Source organism: Acinonyx jubatus, chromosome D4 (assembly GCF_027475565.1).
Source record: "Acinonyx jubatus isolate Ajub_Pintada_27869175 chromosome D4, VMU_Ajub_asm_v1.0, whole genome shotgun sequence".
Lineage (NCBI taxonomy): Eukaryota > Metazoa > Chordata > Mammalia > Carnivora > Felidae > Acinonyx > Acinonyx jubatus.
The window spans coordinates 42,970,836-42,995,795 of NC_069391.1; the positions used below are offsets into that span (position 1 = coordinate 42,970,836).

At 38.9% G+C, this 24,960-nt stretch overlaps 1 long non-coding RNA gene across 2 annotated transcripts in view; it reads left to right on the forward strand.

Annotated features, from left to right (window-relative positions):
* Positions 1-216: 216 nt before the first annotated feature.
* The window catches only part of LOC113593641 (uncharacterized), a 30,301-nt gene continuing 5,557 nt past the window's right edge, over positions 217-24,960 (forward strand). The window contains exons 1-3 of one of the 2 annotated variants that reach the window (XR_003413909.2): positions 217-307; positions 2,056-2,177; positions 16,495-16,702. This is a non-coding gene — a long non-coding RNA (uncharacterized LOC113593641). Of the gene's footprint in view, positions 308-2,055; positions 2,178-16,494; positions 16,703-24,960 lie in introns of those variants that run through there. The other variant, XR_008291144.1, reaches the window with a different exon arrangement.

A 24,960-nucleotide genomic window follows, 5' to 3' on the forward strand; every position in this document is an offset into this window, starting at 1 on the left:
TAATACCAAACAGATAAAAGTGAAGATAAAAGGCACTGGTTGGAACAGCTGGGAGACTTGCAAGAGGTTTGGTGACAGGGGCCATTGGCCTGTTTCAACCCCAAACACATGAAAAACACCAGGATACTACCAAACAAAGACTGAAGACCATGTCACAGAGCATGGAGTGAGGACAGCAAGGACTTCACAGTCCGACTGATTCCAATTACAAGTCCACCACATGCTCCCTGCATGCACTGAGGAGGTAATCAACCTTCCTGAGCCTCTGTTGCTTCATCTCTAGAAGAGTCCTCATAATACCTGCCAGGTGAGTCTTTTGAGGATTAACTCAGGTACCCAAAGTGACTCACAGATCACAGTGCCCGGCACACAGCAGGTACTCAGGCAGTGTCCTTCTAGAAGTACCTTGCCAAATCTCCACATTTTTCTGATAAAATAGATGTGTTCTGGTTCCCTTAGAGGGTATAAATTCCATTTGTTCTCTTACATCCAGCTCGTGCCTTTAACACTCGAGGGCTTGTACTACTCCCACAAACATTTAGCATTTTCTATTCAGTTAGCACAGCACTGAGACTTTAAAAGCAGCTTGAAAACAAACTTGATTCCAAATATGATTTATAATGTCCCAAGCAACAGCTCATTTACCCAAGAAAGCTCCATCAATTATTGACAGATGTACCCTCGGAGGAGAAGTAGCATTAAGACAAGGAGACACAGGGAAAATCGTGCTTCAACCCCTTAAGCCAATTATCCAAGGTGATTCTGAGCATTAAATCCTTAGATATGCTTAATTTACTGTCCTTGCCTGTAAGCACAGAAAGAATTGTGAGAAGGGGAAAAAAAAAAAGCTATGCAATTTAGAACTGCTTTTAAAAACAAAGAAAAAGAATAGCATAGAGAGGAAAAATATATAGGAAGCACTATGTGGGTGTTGAACGCATGTGGGCTTACAGATTGAACATCCCTAGCCCTCGCACACCTTGCCTCTCATTGCAGAACCAGTTACTCCCCACCTGCCTTTGTTCAGTAAAGAAATAATTGCACTTACCTGCCTCTGACCTAATAATTACAGCAGGGCCTGATTTTATTCTCAGCATGTTTATTGTGGTCGAATTTCCATGGTGTTCAGTGCAAAGGCCTTACTAAGGATGCTAGCATTATTTGCTTTAACATCAAGCTAGCGACAAGGCTATGTAAGGTTCTGTAAAAAGCCAAGAGGCCAGTGTGAACCCAGCCTGTGGAGGCTTGTAATCTGCATTTGACATGCCAATATTAGAAAACCTTGGCAAGACCATGAGGTTCACATGCAAGGGAAGAAAGGGAGTGCATGAGGCCAAGAAATGTAAGGATGCTAATACATTTCTCCATAGTTTGCTCAAAAGGAGAAAAACAGGAGAGAGGTGGTTTTTTTTTTCTGAAATCTAAATTATAAGGCAAGCGGTGGCCAATTATGCCCACTTAGCTTTAATTTGCCTGTACTGAGGAGTGTGTGTGTGTGTGTGTGTGTAAGTGAACATGCACACATAAGTACAGTGTATATATGCTGTGGACAAGCATGGGTAGATGGAAGTAAAGAAATTTGAGGGCATGGAGAAGAGGTCTAACCTATATAAAAAGTCTTGCATGATGAATTGAACATTTCTATATTAAGAAAATAAATCCTGCCGTAGGAGACCTGAAAAATTACTACCCTGACTTTTAATGCAATCTGTGGTTTAAAGTACAGTTATAGAACATTCTAAAATTACCTGCTTACACCTCATGACTTGGCAGAATGATTACAGGCTAGATTATTTCATCTTTTTATACTTTTTTATTAAGAATTAAGAGATCCACTATATTGGGTTATTAAAAGCCTGATCTCTTTTAGCATATTTTTTATCCCATTATTAAATAGTTCATATAAAATATAGTAAGCCTTGACTTTTGAAGCTTTAGCTTCTTAATTTCAGATTCACAATCAACCTGTGGGTGCTTGATATCATTCAAATGATTTCAAAGCTACTGCCTCATCTGATCGACACCTAGATTCCTAACCATGTTTTCTGATTCCAGTCTAGTATGCATCCCACCGAATCACAACCTCCTATCGTTGCCTTGTCATCAAGTCTTTGAGGGATTGTGGATTAGGGATGGAAGGAGCGAAGGAGTGACAGACTCGTTGGTAATACAGAATGGTATGTCACTGGCTTGCTGTTAGAGGTATATGCTTTTATTCTTTTGGGACTCCCATTTCTCTAAACATGAAACTGAAACAAGAGTATGGGATCTTTATTATTATTATTATTTTAGAGAGAGTGGGGGGGGTAGAATCTTGAGCAGACTCCTTGCTCAGTGAGGAGCCTGATACAGGGCTCGATCCCATGACCCTGGGATCATGACCTGGGCTGCAGTCTAGAGTCGGATGTTCAACCAACTGAGCCACCCAGGTGCCCCAAGAGTACAGGATTTTTAATCAACTCAGAAAAATGTTATCAAGGATATTAAGTATTCTGCACCTTTTTGAGATGACTAGTTATTTTAACAATGCTACAATTGCTTCACATCTTGTGTTAGAGGAGAGAAGCAGTCTAGGCTGGGGGGGGGTCCTCTTTGGGGTCACTATCATCCTTGGGACACATTCTTAACATCCTCAAAATTTCATTCTTTAAGGGCTGAACATTTTTTACCCTTAAGAAGCATATTTGAAATAGCCAAAAGTTATTCAGAGCCAAGAGTGATAAATAAAAAGATCAAACTGGAGAATATCAATAGTATCATCATATAAGATGTGACTATAAGGTAAAGTAACTTATCATCTTGAGTAACGTGTAAGCTGTTTTTGAACACAACTGCAAAAGAGAATTCCAAAGGGTTAAAATAGAAAGCAAATATCAAGAACATATTTCTTCCATTCACTAGATGAGAAAACTGATTTGGAAAATGAGCCCTCAGCCTGGACTATATGTGTACCCACATATACGTGTACATGCACCTGTGTGTGCCTGTACATACGTGTGCATGCATTCATACAAGGACATGCCACAAATGGGGATTGCGTTCATTCACATATCATTCTGTAAGAACTGTTACTTACTTAGTCTGTTCATGTGAGCACCAGAATCTCAAGTACAGCTGTCATGACCCCAGAGCAGATTTGTATCTTCATATTCCGGGAACAATATTACTGTTCCTGACTAAAAAAAAAAAATAAGGAAATTATGTGTCATCTCTTACTTTTTAATTAGAACTATATACTTATCCAAACAGTGAAGCATGAAAATATAAATAAACTATGCATTAAATGCAAGGTTTTGGATCTTAACTTGCAAACAATACCTACTAGATACAAATAATATTTTTTGAAGTTTTTAGGAAATGGAATGAAGTAGGTAAAGCACCTTCTAGTTTGTGTATGAGAGTACTTCTTGCAAAGGTTTTCTTCTCTTGGAAACAACAGAAGCCAAAAATCATAATGATCACCATGCACGTAGGGAGTATGATTTAGCACAGAATTATATTATGAATTTTAAAAAATTGTGTGAACTATGAGTTCACAGCAAATTTGTTTCTCTGGAGACTGGGACAGCAATTCTGGAACCACTTTCTCTTTTACTAGGGGTTAAACAAAGTAAGTAAATATATTGTAGATAACAAGGACCAAGTTTCTCATGCTCAGGAAAGAAGTCACAAATAAGGAAAGAAGGAAGAACAATGACACCCTAGCAGCAATGAACACACCTACTGCTCAGATCTTAGTTTCTAAAAGCCATTCTCCAAAAAAAAAAAAAGAACCAAAGGGTTTCTTGGAAGAAGTGGTTAATTCCAAGCCTGAGGCTAGGAAAATACAAGATGAGTCTGGAGCATCTTAAAATTCTAAAAAGTAAAGAAATGCTCAAAAAAAGGATGGGAGAGGAGCACCTAGCTGGCTCAGTCAGTAGAGCATTCGATTCTTGATCTCAGGGTCATGAGTTCAAGCCCCACATTGGGTGTAGAGATCACATACATTCATACATACATACATGCATAAACTTAAAAAAAATAAGGATGGGAGGATGTGGAAAGGCCACAGGAGCCAACCTGAAAGAGCTTACAATGACCAAAAGTAGAACAACGTGAGCAACAAAAAAAAAAAAAAAAAAAAAAAATGATAGCATCGTATTATATCTCACAGAATAAAGCAAGCTAATATACATGCATCTATACTGATATAACTAATTGAATAAATAAGTAAATGGAAAAAAGATAGCTCTCTCTTCAAATGAATTCTAATTAATAAATGTGAGGGCGTGGGAAATGAGGGAATAGAAAATCACTCTTAAAACACTACAACTTGTTGCAGGCAAGATCCACAGATGAATGCTAAAATGGTGGATGAAAGTTGGAGAAGAAACAAGTCATTTTCATAGTATAAAGTATCTCTGCCCAAGATATCAATTGATTACAAAGGGGAAAATAATAACACTTGAGACACCTGGCAGCTGCCACCTGAACCAAGTAACCAAAGTTCACACCACCAGTGATAAGACATCTGGCTCTGAGAAGGGCTCATCACTGTGTTATTCTTCTTGGTAATGCATACCCTCAATCTAGTCAAGGGAAAAACACCAGATAAAACCAAATTGAGGGTTAAGTCTTCACAATAACAGCTGACCAGAACTTTTCAGAAGTATCAAGTTCATGAAAGACAGGGAAAGAGAAAAACAGTTGTAGAGTGGAGGAAACTAAGCAGACATGACAACCAAATGCAGTGAGACCTGAGACAGAATCCTAGAACAGAAAAAGGACATTAGTGGAGAACCTGCTAATATCAAAATAAAATTTGTACTTGGGTTAATATTATTGTGCAAAGGTTACATTCTCCATTTTGACCATCGTACTGTGATAATAAGACTAACTGTAGAGGAAGCTGGGTGAAAAGTACATAAGAAATATCAGTACTATTTTTACAACTTTTCTGAAGCGTAAAATTAAAAATTAAAAATAACTTTAAACTGATAAAATAATCTAATCAGAAGAATATTATGATTTATTAAACTATGCTTCTATGTCCTATGAAATAGTGAGTTCATTATCATTGGAGCTCTCTGAGCCTTAGGGAAAATAATCCAAAAATGTATCATCTTCCTGCTTCTGATACAACAGCCATGAGGGAGAATGACCAGAGAAAGATGGTTTTGACCTGATAAATAGGAGCACCCTTTTTTAGGGTCCCTGGTCCCTGGTTATATTCTGGGGCTAATGTGTTTGGCAGTTAGGTGACATCTGAGAACCTACTGTGTTATTCCTACTCTCCGTAGGTGGGAAAAATTGAGTCCTGATTCATGTTTATAAGAAATGATGGGCTGTTGACAATAAAAATAGCACTTTTTAAGAGCTTACTACATGCTAGAACATTCCAAACTCTTTACATATCTGATTCATCTCTCACAATAGCCCTATCAAGTAAATATTATTATCCCCTTTCTACAGATAGGCAAGGGTATAGAGAGGGGAAATCAGATAAAGAAAAGGTATGTTTCTGGGAAAACCATGGAGAAAACCATGGCCCATCTCTTCTTTTCTGGTCATCTATTTACCAATCCTGCACTGGCTGGTGTTTTACCTGCCTAACTGAGATATACCCTATTTTAACTAATTGCCCAGACTGAAGTCTTTTCACACTAAAAACAGATCAAGTAGATCTATATGAAAAAGCCATACATGGGGAGACATTTCCTCTGGCTGGGCCCTGAGTCCCAGAGCCCACACCACCTTCCTCCTTCACCAAAAGTATGAGCATACTTTCTCTAGCCCCAGGACTCTAGTCAGCTTATGGCAGAAAACATGTTAAGAAATAATACCTCCTCTAGGCATGAAAAAGTCCTCTCTCTCTTGCTGGACTAGTCACTCAGACTGAGATTTCACCCTTGGAAATGAGTAATTACTTGTTGTCCAGCTGTATATTCATTTCCTGAGAAAATGGAAGTTGGCACATATTTTCCCTGTTTCTCTGTGCTTGTTCCGGTTATGATAGTAACTATGCTTCACATTATTTGTATAGTGCTCTTGTTTTATAAACTTCACTCACCAACTGTACCTGGTCTTCAAAATCAACCTTAGAGATTAGTTCATATATCATCAACAAATATTTATTAAGTGCTTGCTATGTGTCAGGCCCTAGGAATGAAACAGTCACCAGGACCAATGTCATCTTTGCCCACTCTCCTGGAGTTGACATTACAGTGAGGAATTCAAGCAAAAAAACCAAAACAAACAAACAAAAAACCTAAACATATACTTAAAAGAAGTATAAACTATGGAGTTATCTAAAAAAAAAAAAAAGAATACTATAAAAAAATACCCAGGCATAACATGGAGAGACCTACGTCAGAGAGATTAGTCAAGGCATCTCTGAGAAGGTGATGTTTGATAAGAAGCAGGCAGCCCTGCAAAGTTTGGCAGGGGAGGGGGGGTGCCTCTCATTCAGAGGAATCAGCATGTGCAAGGGAAGGCTGGGAAGGGTGAAAAAAGAGTTTGGCACATTCTGTAAACTACCAGAAGGTAAATTCCTCTGGAAAACTGGGAACAAGAGGGATAGAGGCCTGAAATGAAGTCCCAGAGGAAAGCAAAGAGTATGTGGCATCTAGGGCTGGTGCTTAGAGGCTTTTTCTAATGGTTTTCTTCCGAACATAATGGAAAGAGCTGGCAATACTATGGTTATTTTACAGGTGAGTAAAACTAAGCTCAGAGAAATTATGTGTCTTGTCTGAATTCTTAGCATGCATATGGCTCCATCCCAGGACTTTCCATTCCTTTCTTCTCTCCAGATGGGTGTCCACTGCATGCTACATGCACATTACTACTGGCTAGATAAGGTATAGTTTTAATCTCATTTAGATTAAGTCTGGAAGTGGGAAATGGCCTTGTGAACAAATGCAATAAAATATTACAGTCTCTATGTCCAGAAGTCTCCACAAAATATAGAGGAGACTTGAAGAGGGAAGAAATCAGTTCTATGTGGGTTAGGCAGAGAGAGACAGAGAGTTGGCATTGAGCTCAGCCTAGAAGATGAATATTTATAAGGAAAATGGGGGGTGGGGGATCATCAAAGCAGGTTGAGCAAAGATACAGAGAATTAAACAGCCTGGTAGATGCTGGAAATAGCAAGCTACTTCTGGCATGGAGTGAGGGGGGGCACTCAATAGTAGGACTGAAAAAATAGAAATGGCCAAAGACCAGATCCCTGGCGTGGCAAAGAAAGAAGTTCTAACTTCATTCTCTAAGCAATGGAAGCCAGTGCATTTTCAAGTAAGGGAGCAACCTGATGGAATTTGTTTCAGATAGATCATATCAACAGAACTGTAGAGATGAATGGGGGGTGGAGGCAACAATGGAAAAAGGGATTTTAGAAGGCTTGCAAGGTCTAGGGCAAGAGGAAATGGAGGTAAGACCACAAGTGTGCGCAGAAGAGAAGATCAAACAGAAAGGAAAGAGGAGGAAGGTGCAAAACTTAGACATGAGTGTTTGGAGTGAGGGGACTTAGGGTGAACTCTGGGTTTTTATGACTTTTGAGTCTAAATTCAGTACTTTTGAGATGGTGAGCTTCCATTCCTTCTATTAAAAAAAAAAGTATTTTATTTGTTGCAAACAGTTTAACATGTCTTCTCTTCCAGCTAAGACAAACTCACCTAAGATTATTCGTATTTTAAGTTATTTTTAAAAGAAAATATGCTTTTTTTTCCTGACAAACTATTGTTTGGAAGACAATGAAACTTTTTACCTAAAGTGATCAGCATAATGTCCTCTACTGAGATAAAGAACGTGTTTCCAAATTGCCTCTGGCAGGACAGATATCTATCTAAGCAGAAAATGAAGGTAGGTTGTAACTGAGTGTTTTTCTGCAGTTTAAGTTTCTAGCAAAGGAAAAATATTAGTACTCTATTTAAGAAGATAGCTCTCTCTCTGAGATCCTCAGATTCTCCTTATGTTCAGACCTGTCTTGACATGCCCTGCTACCATCAGAAACACAGCATATGGAAGTTCAATTTCTATTCTCAGATGCTCAAGAAATAACTTCAGATTCAAGTCTGAGATTTGACTTGAAAGACAGGATATTAGCACATCATTGATAGTGCCTGAAAACCAAAACATTTTAAAATTATATTTAAAGACTTCTCAAAATGATTTGGCTCTAGGGGACAACTGTCAGTGACATTTCTACATTACTTGTTCCAAGAGCCTATATAGGATAGCTTCCATATACATCTAGCCCTCATCTCATTTTCCTTCCCCATGCTCCCTCTCTCTTGCCCATTTCATTATTCTGATTGTTTTAGAGACATACAGAAAACCTTTAACCATACTTGGGGGAGAAGTGATCTGAGATTCTTATTCACTTAATGTTTTACATAGAATTTGCTATGTGTGGAGAACTATCAAAGAAAAGGTGTTGACCATGGACTGTCTTGGTAAAATCACCACCATTAATGGTATTTGGTAGAACTGTGCCACATACTTTACAGATTAAAGAGATAAGTCACTATTGCCATGGCAAAGAGGCTAACGAGGCTAGGTAACTCAATAAATATCACACACCAGTAAGTGATGGAATTGGGATTCACACACAGCTCTGTGACTCCAAAGCTGAGGAAATGGGTAGCCATTTCAAATTCTAGTGAACCTCCCAACACTCCCAACACTCCCAACACAATTTGGGGGGAAATTTTACAAATGCCATTTAAGTCTTTTTTTTTTTCACAAGCACAAATGTGGAAAAATAATTTTGATTTATATGCATGTATCCTTAATTGGCTGCCTTGCTTATTTATTTCAGGATGCAAAGGCACATTCACTCATTAAACCTCCAGGTGTTTCCACAAATTGGCAAAGGAAATAGAAATAATGGACATCACATGCTTCTTGCAATAGCCAGCAATTAATGGAAAGGGCTCTCACAGCCATAGTTAACTCAGCGATAAACTCATATCCTTCCCATCTAACTCCAGGAGCAAATTTCTGAGTAAACAAATGAGTTAATTTGCTCTCTGAGCTAATGTGGACCAAGGAGAGGCAATTCTCTATTGAGCAAGTAGTGCTGGAGTTTGTTAATGACAACCTTAAAGTAGCCTAACATTACAGTCTCATACGATAAATCTCAGTCTACTAAATCTAAATTTCAGACTACTAAAAATCAATTGCTTGGAGGGAAGAGACTGTCAGCAGAAAGTATGAAGGTGGGAAGGAGATAGTGTATTTTTAAAACATACTGATATAATTCAGTCATCTTCCAGAGAAATAGGTTACTTGGATCAGATGAGTAACTTCCCCAGCCATGTTCCCTACCTTTGTAGACTCATTTTGTGTATATCATAGAAGGTATAGGTTATTACAGGATGTTATAGGGATCTTATATTTATTATCAAAGTTACAGGATGCTAAAAGATGTCATAATATGTTATAGGATGCTATAGGAGTCATTGGATGGGCCAGGAGTTAGGAGAATTTAAGTGGTGAGGAATAGAAGCCCAGGGAAGTAGACAGAATCTGACCAGTGGAAATACCTGAACTACATTTTAGGATAGCTCAAGAATGAACATTATTTGTTTCCTGTTGAGGCTCTAACAAATCATCACAAACTTAGTGGCTTAAAACAATACTACTGTATTATCTCACAGTCTCTAAAGGTCAAAAGTCTATTTGGGTTGGGCTGGGTCCTCTCCTTAGGGTCTCACAATACCAAAATCAAAGTTTTGATAGGGCTGCATTCCTTGCTCAAGGTGCTGGGGAAGAATCTGCTCCCAAGCTCATTTAGATTGTTGACCAAATTCAGTTCCTTGCAGTGGTAGGACTGAGGCTCCCACTTTGCTGGATAAGTCTGGGACATGTGGGGAGATGGTTATTGCTCCTAACAGCTGCCCATACTCTTTCTCATGCTCTGTTTGGTACCTCCAGATTGGATAACCTCCCTGTGTTAATAATTTTTTTTTTTTGTTTTTTAAAATGTTTATTTATTTTTGAGAGAGAGAATGGGGGAGGGGCAAAGAGAGAGGGAGATGCAGAATCCGAAGCAGGCTCCAGGCTCTGAGCTGTTGGCACAGAGCCCGACATGGGACTCAAACTCAGGAACCGTGAGATCATGACCTGAGCCGAATTTGGACACCCAACCGACAGAGCCACCCAGGCACCCCTAACCTCCCTATGTCAAAGTCTTTACTGCAATTATATCTCCAAAGTCCCTTTTGCCATGTAACATAACCACAGCATGCCATCAGGAGGCAAAGTTCATGGGAATCAAAATTCTGCCTACCATCAGCATGATTTTTTCCTAGGAGACCTGGCTCACAAATACTCTATAACAGAATGGGGGATGGGCTAAATGGCGATGAGTATTTAGGAGGGCACTTGTTGCAAAGAGCACTGGGTATTGTACGTAAGTGATGAATCACAAAATTCTACACCTGAAACCAGTATTACACTATATGTTAATTAATTAGAATTTAAATAAAATTTTGAGGAGAAAAAAAAAAGAATGTGGATGCCAAAACCACCAGGCTGTCTTTGAAATTTTATGAGTGTGAGGACAGCCCTATGCAGAAGTGCCTCTTTCTTCAGAAAGCAACCAAATCCACTTGGTTCACACCAAACTGTTTTGAGCTATGAAAGACAGAGTACTTAAAAGTAGCGTACAAGTTAGCAGAAAACACATCGGTCTTATTTTTAAGGCAATGCTAGCAGAAAACCTAGATTGGTAGGTTTAGTAATAACAAAAGCTATGATTTGTGCCAGATATTACATAGCCTCTAATACAATGTGAATATTCCCTTTCTATCGGTTCTTTGATAGAATGGGACACAACCATTCATTCCTTCTGGACAATGGAGAAATAGATTTCAATGCCATCAGTACTATAATGAAACATGTAGTACCAACACAATAATCCCAACCAATCTTCCCTGTGCCCCTGAAAGTTTTCCACATAGGACTATGTAAACTAAACTTATATAAGTGCAAAACGTGGAATGAGATTGTGCATGGCACGGTTCATTGCTGCCACAGAATTGCAGTGCAGTGTAATCACAAACTGTTGTCACAAATCTCAAATCTGCTTTGACATCACAGTTGGCAAATTAGAGTCCATCAGCAGACACAGCTCACTGGTCTCTGCTCATTCATTTTCTTATGCAATAAAATCATTTCCCAGCAAGAATACAATTGCATGAGAGTCACTTCACAGTGAGAACTATCCAGAACAGTAGTTAAACTCCAGGGGGTTATATAAATACAAATAAAGTCAGAATTTTAAAAATTCTTTGAGTTAATATTTAAAGAACCAGGGCACTTAACATCCCTGGACATCAAAATGGTAACTTGGTTAAGTATAGAAGTTCTTTATCACTTAGGGGATTTAACATTGATCTGAAAGGCAGTGATTTGCATTTAAAAATTTTTTTAAGTTTATTTATTTATTTATTTATTATGAGAGAGAGAGTGAGCACAAGTCAGATAGGGTCAGAAAGAGAGGGAGAGAGAATTCTAAGTAGGCTCTGTGTTATCAGCAGAGTCTGATGTGGGGCTCGAACTCACAAACCGTGAGATTATGACCTGAGCCAAGATCGAGAGTCAGACACTTAACCAACTGAGTCACCCAGGTGCCCCAGAAAGGCAATGATTTCTATTTTAGGTTGAGATCAATCCTAATGACAATGATTCAACTCATCAACAAATGGAAATAAATCCAGAGCAAACTGAATTAAAGCCAGTTGCAACTAACAGAGTTGAAGTGGTGTGGCCCATGTTTTGTTTTGAAGTTACCACTTAATTTTGGTACAGATACCACCTCCAGTACAATCTCCCACCCTTCTTTTAACTATTAGAGACTAGAAAATGGTAGCCATAATAACCCATTCTGTATCTTTTCATGCTTTCTATTCTTTCCATGTAATTGACAACTGCTCTTTGGAGGCTAATACTCCCTGAACTTTAGAATGAACTTTGAATGCTTGTATTTTTATTAATATCCTTCAGAACATTTCCCTGTGCTACACTCTTCCTTTAAAAAGAAATAATTAATTAGATGATTTAGGATATAAAATATTTATGCAGCTTTCATTCTGACTAAAATTAGGAAAAATTAGGGTTTTTGTAATTTTTAGCATGTTACACGACAGATATAAATACAAGAAAGCATATTTACTTATAAACATAGATTTAAATAGTAGATAAAGCATATTATTTTGTATCAGAAAACAAAAGAAGAGTTTTAATCACTCCAACTTTAAGTCACTTTACTATCTTAGTAAAAAACAAATTCCGTAAGAATACAATCAACTTTCACATAAAATCTGGAAGATTCCATAAAAATGGAAGATATCTAATGAAAAACTGTGTGACCTTTAACACAGTTTAACCCAACAATAAAATCTTATTTTCATTCTCTGTTCTACATATTACTTCATGTATTATCAGCCTCAGAAAATTTTCAATGACAATAAATTCATTGAAAGTGTCCTAATATAACCTATATTCAAATTCACTGAATGTCATGTATCACTTGTATAGCCTCTTTCTTGACATTATTTTCAAAATATTGTTTGCATCCAATCCTTCTTTTCTGCACACACTCAAATTCATACTATGGCTGTTACAGAAATTGCTAATTTACATATAGATTAAAAATTACCTTGAAACCCATTTACACCCTGATGAGTTAAAGACAAAGTAACTCAAAGATGATAGCTGGCTTCCATTAAATTCACGTATTATGAAACATTACACTAGTACAAATACAGGTTTCAGCTCCATGGCTTGGATCCTAAACTGTCGGAGACGAAGAGGGCAGCTCAGCAGACACAGCCAAATTCAGATATTTTCTTTATTATTATTGCACTTCGTGAGACACTACCCCTTAAATTGACTCACTTCTTTGCTTATTCTTTATGTTTCATCCAATGCTCATTAATAGTAGTCATTTTAAGTCAAGTCAGTTAGCAGGCATTGGCAATCTAACCAATTTTAATTAGACTCAAGGAAAGAACGTTCTTTGAAAATGCCTGAGAAGTTTGAAGTCTGACTGCCTAGTGTGATAGCTCTGGTCTCCTGGCCTACCTGCCTGTCCATCTGCTGGACTTCAGCATTACATGATTGCTGCCTAATAGGACAGGTTTTCTAGCACTTCCAGTAAGTACAAGTCCACTCACAGTGGACATCTCATTCAATGTGCCTGCTTTGCCCAAGTCTCCCTTAAGCTGCCTCACTCGTGGTCCCTATTTAAAGGGGAAGAGCTTGATGGCCAAAGAACACTGTGACACTAGTACTGGACAAAAAATGGACAGCTTTCTCTAGGCCTGTAAATCTACTGGCCTGTTACCAGTTAGATTCTACCTCTCTGGAGAATTTAAACTCCTATTCATACAGATTGTGGTCAAGAAAAGCTGAAAGGTCACGGAGGGATGAGATCAGAGTAGGTGTCAAGGAAAGCCATGTTAGTAAGAAGCAGAGGCTATGAATCAGCAGGTTAAACTATCCAGGAAAGAAGAGAATGAAGGAGACTTGCAGGGAATGACAGAGTGGAAAGAACATACTGTACTGCAGAGACAGGACAAAGGAGAAATAAAAACAGCGTGAGATCCAGAGAGGCAAAATCAGAGACAGAGAACTCCTGAGTTCCCACTGGCTTTCTATCTCCTGGTCCAGTTCCCATGAAGCTTGGCCATATTTCTTACCTCAATTTAGTGATGTAGTCTTCTATCATCTCCATGTACCTCTTTTAAACTTGCACTGATTTGAATAACTGTTCTTTTTGAGACAACAAACATTAAAACACCACATTTAAAGGATGTTTTTTCAAGATACAGTGGCAGATCAACTAGCTTATATCTGGATTTAAGAGAAGCAAAGAAAACAAAAATGTGTTTGGTAGAAAAGGGAACAATTTCTGAGCATCCTGTTATGAAAGGATTCTCTGACCTAACACCCAACATACTGCACTATTAAGAAACAAACACCCATGTCTGCTTTCTCTTCATGAGAAAGTACTACATACCTAAACGTTTTTACCTCTGAACGTTTTTAAAGAACTCAGAATAAGTGACATGTTTGTCTTTTAAAAGTTGGAAAGTCTTGAAGATGGTTGGTTTCGAAGCTTGTTCTGTGCTCAGCATTTATACTTTGGTGTTTATTCAAGAAATTTTAAGCCTCCTTCCTCTCTGTCCACCTGACTCCTTTAGCCTGTGTCTTTCCACCCAATTCATATGCTGATGATCCTGACTCTTAATTGTCCTTCTGTCTCCAGTTCTTTTTTTGCTAAATGTTACCAGAGAGAGTATTTCCTCTTATCCCTTTATAAACTGAGACAAGTTTCCAGTTTCCAGAAATATAGGCAACACTACAAAAGAAACGGCAGTGAATCTGGACTACTGCCAGAGTCTAACAATTTAAAAATCAACCAGATAAAAAGAAAATGAGACAATGGCTCCTTTCTACCAGAAGAACTTTGATCAAATGGTTGTTTTACAAATGGGGAGGTATTTATTTGAGGCGAAAATAGAACAAATCACCAAACAAACAAGCACTTTAAAACAAATACAACAAAGAAATTTTAAAAGAAAAATCTTTAACCAGCAACTCCACTTCTACACGTTTATCCCAAAGAAATAAAAACGCAGGCCCATACAAAGACTTGTACAAGAATCTTCATGAAAGCGTTATTCATAATAGCTCCAAAATGGAAACAGTGCCAAAGTCCATCAGTAACAGAATACAAAAACAAATTGTGGATATCGACACAATGGATAATACTCAGAAGTAGAAATGAATGAAGTTATGATTTATGCAACAACAGATGAATACCAATAATATTACGGTGAAAGAAAGAAATTAGACACAAAAGCATATATACTGTATGATTCAACTTATATGAAATTCTCCAGAAAGCAAAACTAAGCTATAGTAACAGAAAGCAGACCAGTGTTTGAGGCCAGAGATGGTGGTGGTAGGGGGGTGTAGACTACAAGAAGCATGAGGTAGCTCCTTGGGAAAATGGGAAGGTCTTGATGATGGTGGTGGTCACACACTCATATACATTTGCAAAAGATCACTGAACTGAACACTTTTTATTCATTCATTTATTTTTAGTTTGAGAGAGGGGGGAGCAGGGGAGGGGCAAAGAGAGAGGGTGAGAGAGACACCCAGGCAGGCTCTGCACTCTCAGCGTGGAGCCTGAGGCAGGGCTCCGTCTTGTGAGCCGCGAGATCATGATCTGAGCTGAAATCAAGAGTTGAATGCTCAACCGACTGAGCTACTGGGGTGCCCCTGAACTGAACACTTTTTAAATGAGTGCATTTTACTGCATATTAATTAGACAGCAATAATGCTGATTTTAAAACAAAAACTTTACCATAAAGCTGGACCCCATCCCCAACCTTTACCGAAACATAAGTGACCTTATGTGAAGCCATTATATATATAAATGCTCAAACTATTTTTTATTTAACATACTTCAACAGAGATTCTTCATGCAGCTACCTAAATTCACTTAGTCACCATTTAATGGAATCTAGTTATTCAATATGTTCTTATGGCATAGCTGTAGCAGGAAAACATTTACTATTTTCATCTTTATAAAAGAAAAGGTTTGGGGCACCTGGGTGGCTCAGTCGGTTGAGCGTCCGACTTCGGCTCAGGTCATGATCTCACAGTTAGAGTTCGAACCCCACATCGGGCTCTGTGCTGACAGCTTGGAGCCTGGAGCCTACTTCGGATTCTGTGTCTCCCCCTCTCTCTACCCCTCCTCTGCTCACGCTCTGTGTCTGTCTCTCAATAATAAATAAATGTTAAAAAAAATTTTAAAAAGGTTGATCATTCTTAATTATACAGTTTTTGAGTAAGAGTGATAAAAGTCTGAGAGACTTTGAGGAGACAGAATAAAAGGTACAACTTCCATTTTTCTCCCCTAACTGAAACTACTAAGCATTTTGTATGTGTACATATAATTTAGAATATATTTTTTTGTTTATGACTGGGCCTCCCTTGGTGCTTAGTGTAGTTATCCCTACTCTGAAAGCCAAAGAGTCATTTTTTAAAAGTAAAGAATGTCCTGGGGGCCATATTAGCCCATTCTCTCTATCAGACATAAATCACTGATATACATAACAGTAGAAGCAAAGCCATAATCCACCACGGGAATCTTTTCTTGGCCTCTAGGAAACCTTCAAGAAAACTGTAATGGTTCAATGACTATAATAAATTGGTATGGTTATCACTTAAGGGTAACAGGCATCTATAGACGCCCAACCACACCCCTCCATGCCACCTAATCCATTAGTGAAGCCACTAAAACAAAAATGATTCAAGGTGTCTCTAGTGAAAAAGGCTGGGGTGGGGGGCAGGGAGGAGGAAGATGTGTATCAAATAAGTTGCATTCTTCCAAAGTCAAAACTTGGAGACTTACAAATTTTCTGCTCTTCTTATGATCTCTCATAGCACAAGGATTTTTTTTTTCTATATTTTGAATATATTATTTGTCATTACTTCCAGGTAATTCATTGTCTCAATTGATCTATAATGTTAATCAAATGCTTCAGGACAGAGCTTAATTATTGAATTTTGGTGACTGGTGTAAAGAGCTCCTGTGTGCCACCTGCAGCCATGACACTAGAGGCTTCTGATTGGCTGAAGTCACCCGGGACTAGTGGTTAAAATGTCAGTCACTGATGCACCTCCTCAAGGATCCAGGTGTGGTAAATCCTCTTGCAGTGAAATAACATCACCCACACTTTATACAGTACCTGACAATTTTTAATTGTCCTAAGTGAATGTCTAACAATGTCTAGTACAATGACATCTCCTAAAATAGATAAAAAAGAAATACCTGTGTTCATAGAATATGAGGCCCAAATATCTCCAGCTTTAATAGGCCTAGCTGGTATAATTAGAAGAACTTAATCTTCCCCTCGGGCTGTCCCATTATTATCTTTAAGAGTCTCCTAGGAAGTCCTTCAAATATTCTCCAAGTAGGGACAGTCCCCACTCAGAGCTCAGACTCTCCTCCTGGTCCTGATCCAGTCCGATTACCCATATCACCTTTCCACAGTCAGCTAAGAAAATCTCAGTACCCACGTTAGCCATCCTAAGAACAGCACTGCTCGCACAAAGGATGTCTCTGGGCACTCCCAGAGTTTCCAATTAAAGGCAGCCAGAATGCAGAGGACAAGGCATGCTTTGTCACTGAGCTCTGTGGGGCTCACTGCGCTAAGAATCTCACAACGTGAGCTCCTGACATTACCTCCTTCCTTCATGGTGTTCCAAAACCAGTTTAAGGAACCTGGCCCTGGAAAGGTGCCATCCATCCACATGATTGTCTTAACTCCTCCACCCAATACCACATGGGTTGTTGTCTGAATGATGGTAGGAACAAGGGCATCTGCACTAATGACAAGCCTTGCTACACTGACTCTTATATACATGAACACAATCAAGGGACAAACCTAGTTTGTTTTTTTCAGTGTGGTCCCCTGAAGACCTAAGAACACTGGGATGCTTGTTGACAATACACATTCTTCCTCTGGATTCCACTCCTCAAATACTACGTCAACAAACTAGAGAGGTGAACAGATTCTGAATTTTCTTAACAAGATCATGAGAAGATTTTTGCACAGATCTGGGCCTGAGAACCATTGCTAGGTAATCTGAGATAAACACTGGTACTATTTAAATTGGCCAAGACAGGTGAAATATGGGATTGTGGAGGTCCCTGTACCCTGGAGTTTCTTCCTTAGTAAAGAGAATGCAACCAAATCAGTATTATTGACATTTTGCTGAAATGGGGGTCATCTGAGGATTCAGACCCTAAAACAATGGAGACCATGAAGGCTATGCTTTAGATATCCACAGACTTCACAGGGGTATTTCTCACAAAAGAAGTATAAGTTTTGGAAATTTTGAAATGATGATGAGGACACTGGGTATTTAATTTTTGCTTTTAAGGGAAAAATAATAAAACGGCAGGAAAAAATTATATATATATATATATATATATATATATATATATATATATATATATTTATGAGAGAGAGGTGGAGGGGAAGAAAGAGAGGGAAACAGAGACTCCAAAGTGGGCTCTACACTGTCAGCAGAGAGCCCAATGCAGGTCTCAAACTCATGAACCATGAAATCATGATGTGAGCCAAAGTTGGACACTCAACCGACTAGGCCACCTAGGTGCCACAAGATATTTTTTAATCACTCTATTGATGTAAACATAGATTGGACTGTTTAACAGGAAGATAAAGAATATGTTATGTTTAATTCACTTTGCTCTTAGAATTATCATATTCAGTATGTTAAAATTTAGAAGTACAGTTTGCATAAAGAATAATTAACAATGTACTCACTGAATTTATCATTAGATGATTTAGGGATGCCAGCATCTTATCTCCATCCCTTTCAGTAATGAATAGCAAGCAAATACCTGAGGGACAAGAGAAGGGAACTTCTATTTACCGAGTAGCTCCCACACGCTAATATTTAAGTAGCATATAGGCCATGTCTAAGAAGAGAATAACATGTAAAAAGTATTTTTTTTCAATACACAAGAAAAATTGTTTTCAGAACGTAGTAGCCCTGATCGGGCCAGGAGCTAGAGAAACCATTCATGTCCTGAAGAGCAAATGAGGGAGGAATAAAAAAGATAATTCAGGGAATCCAATATTTGCCAATAGTAGCTTAATCAAACTCAGGAGTTCTCCAACCTTATAAAACTTGATAAAGCATAACTGCTGACACCCCAAGTTCCTGATTCTATAAGTCTGAAGTGAGTCTACAGAATGTACATTTCTAAGTTCCCAAGTGATGCTGACACACAATGTTAGAACTGTTGGTCTCACTAATTTCATTTCCTCAGCTGTGGCTGATCCTGTAGTCTTGTCCCAACGTTACAGGAGGAGGTAGATCAAGGGCATAATACCAGATGCATCCTGGAACTAATACTCCAAGGCTGTCCAGGTTCTGCAATTGTTTTTGTCTGTTTGTTTTTTATAAGAAGGGGTAAGGATTCTGATTTCAAAATATAGTTTGCGCAAGTTCGAAATATTGGAGAAAAACAGAAAAGTGATCTTGTAACAGCTAAAATTCCTTTCCAAAACCAAGTCTTAAATTGACACCTGGCTTTGTAATTCGATCAAATGCAGAGTTTGACTTACATTTCTGCCTTTGAAACATGGCTACAGCAAAAGATTAGTGAAATCATAAAATGGCTAACAATAAAATTTGCCTTGTTTCCTAACTTTATTTTTGCTTTCTTTTGTACTTTTCAACAAATGATGCACCTTGAATCTCAAATCTGTTTTCCCCCAAGGCTATTTGGTAAAAAGGCATTCAGCAGCAGTGTCTCTTGAAGAAATTGGTTTTATAACCCACAAGGAGTTCTGCAGGATTCAACACCATTAAGTATCACACTCCTCACATTTCCAGATACTTGAAGATCCCCAATTACTAATTTTCTTAAAGAGCTGCAGTGTTTTCTAGTAAAAAGTATATTACCATTTCACACAGAATTTAATCCATAAACTTTATGACAATGTATTGTTTCCTGCATCCTTTCTTTCTGGAAGGCAGTTGCTATAAGGAAGGGACTCCTGTTATCTTGTGTAATTTTTGTTTTCTTCTCTAGATATTTTCTTTTTTTTAATGTTTTATTTATTTTTGAGACAGAGAGACAGAGCAGAGACAGAGGGAGACACAGAATCCAAAGCAGGCTCCAGGCTCTGAGCTGTCAGCGCAGAGCCCGATGTGGGGCTCGAACTCACGAACCACGAGATCGTGACCTGAGCCGAAGTCGGATGCTTAACCGACTGAGCCACCAAAGCGCCCCTCTTCTCTAGATACTTTCAAGAGTGAAAGTACTCTTTCAAGTACATCAAGAACTAAATCTGCTCCATGGAATGCATTACTCACTCAAGTCATGGGATAGTTGTCTAACATGAGTTTTCTGGCTTCATTCATCTTATTTATGCCATTAATCAACAAAAAAATGTAGCTAATCCTTATTATTTGATATAACTGGTGGCCATTTTCACACAAACACATAATATCTGTCACTTTGTGTTAGAGAATTTCAACAATTAGTAAGGATAAAAGATGATTAAAAAAACAAACTCATGATTTGAGGTGTCAGAGCCTAAGCAACAGGAGGAAGATTGGCACAGGGGTGTGGCTCAGATTGATTGTTGAGGCATAGGGGAGTTGACAAGGGCACTCTTGGCTGGGGGGAGGAAGGTGTGTTGCAGGATAATGGCAGCCCAGCTAGGGATGTCAGAGTCTTGGGTAAGAAGGGTATCCTCATGGGATACTGCAGCAGCAATGGAAGATGGGTCACATACAGAGCAACTGATCAAATAATATATACAAAGCTAACGAGAGCCAGGTTTCTCACCGTCAGAGAAGGGAATTACAAATATGGATAGGGAAAACAACAGAATAGACTTTGGACTGAAATTAGAAGTGCTGGTGTGAACTCTTTACTTTTAATAGAGACAGGGAATTACAGATGTAAATGTGAGGATAGACAGACAAATAGACAAATATTCCCTAAATCTGGCCACTAAGAGGGCCTCAGATCAAGACCCCAATACCAATGAGAGCAACTAACCTCCAGATCTTGGCTTGTCCAGGGCTCCATGAAGTAATGAGTGATTTCAGCACCGGGGCAAGGAAAGTACATGAGCCTAGAGTACTTTATTGCTCCTGAAAGGAAGTGCTCAAAGAATGATAGAGATATGTCAAAAGAACACAGAAGGCATTTTGAAGGGACTTCTGAAGGAAAAATCTGGAATAACTTAAGGATCAAAGTAATTATAGTAATGGGCTGTAGCCCATTGAATTAAATAGGAAATTGTAAATCCATTCTGAATAAATGATTGAGTGACTTATTAAAAGGACAATGAGGAATGGGCCATTTATATGGTCTTAAAGTACCTCTACACAAAACACTTATACTTTATAAAAGGAAAAAGCAACTTTACAGTGGAGAAGCCCTAGCAGACATCACTGAATTCAAATAATCAAAGTTAACATAAGTAATGCGGCAAACTGAAATGAGCCACCAGATATAATACAATGAGAATAATTCAAAATCATACCTGTAATATTCAGTAAAAAGATTTTTTTAACTTGCTTATTCTAATCATGAAGAGCTATCAAACACTAATTGAGGAACTTCTATACAGTTATCTCTGAAAGCATCAAAGTCATTGTGGCAGACAGACTTTAAACTGAGCACCAAGAATCCCTGTCCCTTGGTGTTTATGCCCTTGAGTTTGGGCAGAACCAATGGAATATAGCAAAGGTGATGGGGTGTCACTTCCCCAACTGCATTAAAATATGTATAAGACCATCTTGCTAGCAGAGGTGTTGGTAACTTCACTGTCCTGGAAGAAGAAAGCCAGCATGGAGTAAGTGGTCACCCTGGAGAAAACCACGTGGCAAGGAACTGCAAGAGCTCAGGGTGATCTCCAGCAATAAACTGAAGCCTTGATGCTGCAGCAGCAAGGAAATTAATTCTGCCAACAATGTGAGGGAGTTAAGAAGCAGATATTTCCCCAGTCAAACCTCTAATGGGACCATAGCACTGGCTGACATGTGGATTACAGCCTGATAGGACCGGGAAGCAGAGGATCCAACCTAGCCATGTCTAGACTCCTGACCTCCAAAAACTGAGATAATAAACATATGTTGCTTCAAGCTGCTAAATCTGTGATATTTCTTATGCATCACAGAAAACTAAAACAGTCATTAAAACTGATGAAAGGGGCGCCTGGGTGGTTCTGTTGGTTAAGCATCTGACTTCAGTTCAGGTCATGATCTCACGGTTCGTGGGTTCGAACCCTACGTCGGGCTCTGTGCTGACAGCTCAGAGGGTGGACCCTGCTTCAGATTCTGTGTCTCCCTCTCTCTCTGCCCCTCCCCCATTCACACTCTGTGTCTCTCTCTCAAAAATAAACTTAAAAAAAAAAAAAGCTAATGAAAGACTGAGAAACTCTTCCAGACTAAACAAGACAAAAGAAATAGGACAACCAAACGCTGCATGACTCTGCACTGGATATTTAAAAAAAAAATTTAATGTGTTTATTTTTTATTTTTGAAGGAGAGAGAGAGAGAGACAGAGCATGAGTGGGGGAGGAGCAGAGAGAAGGAGATGCAGAATCCGAAGCAGGCTTTAGGCTCTGAGCTGTCAGCACAGAGCCCAGTGCGGAGCTTGAACTCACCAACTGTGAGATCATGACCTGAGCTGAAGTCGGGCACATAGCCGACAGAGCCACCCAGGCACCCCTGAACTGGATATTTTTAGACATTGTTGGAACAACTGGAAAACATGAACGTGGTCTGAGAATTAGATGGTAGAAGAAAATCAACGTTAGCTTCCTCAGCTTGGTGTTTTACAGTTGTACAGGAGACTATCCTTGTTAGTAAGAATAGTAACTAAACCCTAATAAATACTTTGAATATAAACAGATTGAATAGTCAGTAAATGCTTTGCATACAGAAGTACAGATGACTAGCATATTCAACAGTGGTGGGGCATCTAGTTGTAAGAACAAAAGAAAAAGTTCCTGAACTATTTGTAAGTGGGCAACTTACAAATAGTTCAGGAAAAAAAGTTACTTGTACTACATTCATGGGTATTTTGTAAATATATTTACAAAAAAATATTTCAAAGATGGGGCGCCTGGGTGGCTCAGTTGGTTGAGTGTCCGACTTCAGCTCAGGTCATGATCTCACAGTTTGTGAGTTCAAGCTCTGCACTGGGCTCTGTGCTGACAGCTCAGAGCCTGGATCCTGCTTTAGATTCTGTCTCTCCCTCTCACTTCCCCTCCCGTGCTCATGCTCTGTCTCTCTCTGTCTCTCAACAATAAATAAACATTAAAAACATTTTTTTTAATATTTCAAAGACAACAACAAAAACTGTTTCTACGTAGTCTTCTTCATCTCAAGAAATGACATCTCTATTTTCCCAGTTGCCTGGGTCAAAAGCCTAAACATCATCTTTGATTCCTCTATTTCCTGCCACGAATCACATCATTTGCCATATGGTCTAAGTAATTATCACCACCTCCACTATTATTACCTAAGCCAACATCTTCTTCTGCCTGTTCTACTTCAATACTCCTAACTGGTCTCCCTCATCACTCTTGTTTACAACTCTCCCGCCCCCAGTCAATTCTCTACATCGTAGTCACAGTGATTTATTAAATTTTAGTTCAGATCCTGTCTTGCCCCTGCTTAAAATATCCAATAGCTGCCCTGGGCATTCTTTTCTGTGGACTACCAGCTCCCCTGTGATCTGGCCCCCACTTATCTCTCTGACTTACCTCCCACCACTCTCCATAATCATTACCCTTCAGTTACAGCCTCTGGCTACTTTTGAACTCAAGCTTTTGCATTTTCTGTTCCTTCTGTCTAGGTTCCCCCAGAGAGTGACATGGCTTACTCCCTCCCATCAGTCTTGTTTTTGTCAAATGCCACCACCTCCTTAGGGAACTCTTCTCTGACCATCATAATAAAAATACACCTTCCTTTCCATCGTAATGTGTATTTATCCCTCATTCCACTTAATTTTTCTTTATGGTACTTACCACTACCTGAGATTAAATTATTTATTTTTTTATTTACTTGTTTATTATCTGTCTCCTTGATGAGGGCAAAGTTTATTAATTTCTGAATCTCCAGGACTAGAATACAATCTGATGAATGAATGAACACAGATCAGATGCTAAACAGTCAGCAAGGCTTACTCACCAGTTACAGGCTTTTGCCCACAAGCCTCACAGTACTTGCAGTTGAAGTTCCTATCTCAGAAAAATAAACTACTACTTCTGCAGGAACACTAGGGTTGCACAAGTTAGGCAAAACCAAAACCCTTAAATTATAAGGGCTCTTTAAACTTTACCTTTCTCTATCCTGGAGAATGCCACCGCCTTGACAGTGATGCATTCTGCAGCACGTTTGTCATTCCTGTTTTATGTGTCCATTAACTATTATTTGTTGAGTAGAAAGTCCTGGATAAAAAGCAGATCCATGAAACAGGAAGAGAAAAGGCATCATAAAATTAACAAATTAAAGAGATGTAAAACTTGAGGACAAGTCAAACACAATGGGAAGAGAAAAAAAAACAACAACAAAGAAAGAAAATAGGACTACAGAATTATCTGCATTCTTTTGACTACCAGAGAAAGTGTAGCCAACAACACAGGAGTCTTAACTACGTCGAGTTAAAAATCTTTGTCAAACTCTTCTGCACATATTCCATTCGCAGTTACACTGGAAACGGTTCCCTGTCTTATGGAAATCACATTACAATGAAGAAGGAAAAACTTCATATGAATGAAGGAAACAGTAATCAGAGGACAGCGATTCTAGGTCTGGTTAACTTTGCATTCAGAAAATGAGGGCTGTCTGGGGGCTCCTGGGTAGCTGAGTCAGTTAAGCGTCCAACTTCAGCTCAGGTCATGATCTCATGGTTCATGAGTTCAAGCCACACATCAGGTTCTGTGCTGACAGCTCAGAGCCTGGAGCCTGCTTCTGGTTCTGTGTGTCCGGCTCTCTCTGCCCCTCCCCTGCTCGCTCTCTGACTCTCTCTCTCTCAAAAAGAAATAAACATTAAAATTTTTTTTATAAAAAAAAAAGAAAAGGAAATGAGGACTGTCTGCATAGAAATATTTGGGAGGTGTGTAAGCTGCAAAGAATGAGGTCATAAGGAGAAAGGATATTAAGATCATAAAAGGAGTACACTGGGCATGAGCATATGGGAGAGCTTCTGGGTACCACCCACCACTGTTTCTCCTACCAACTTTGTTTAAGTCAGTGGTAGGTAGTAAGTCCTGGCCTTGCAGCTCCATGTTATCCTAACTGGTCTACTCCTCATTGTCTCTGCTTGGAAGGAAACTCCAGGTGAGAGTTGCCAGGTAAAAGACAGGATACCAAATTAAATCTGAATTTCACATAGGC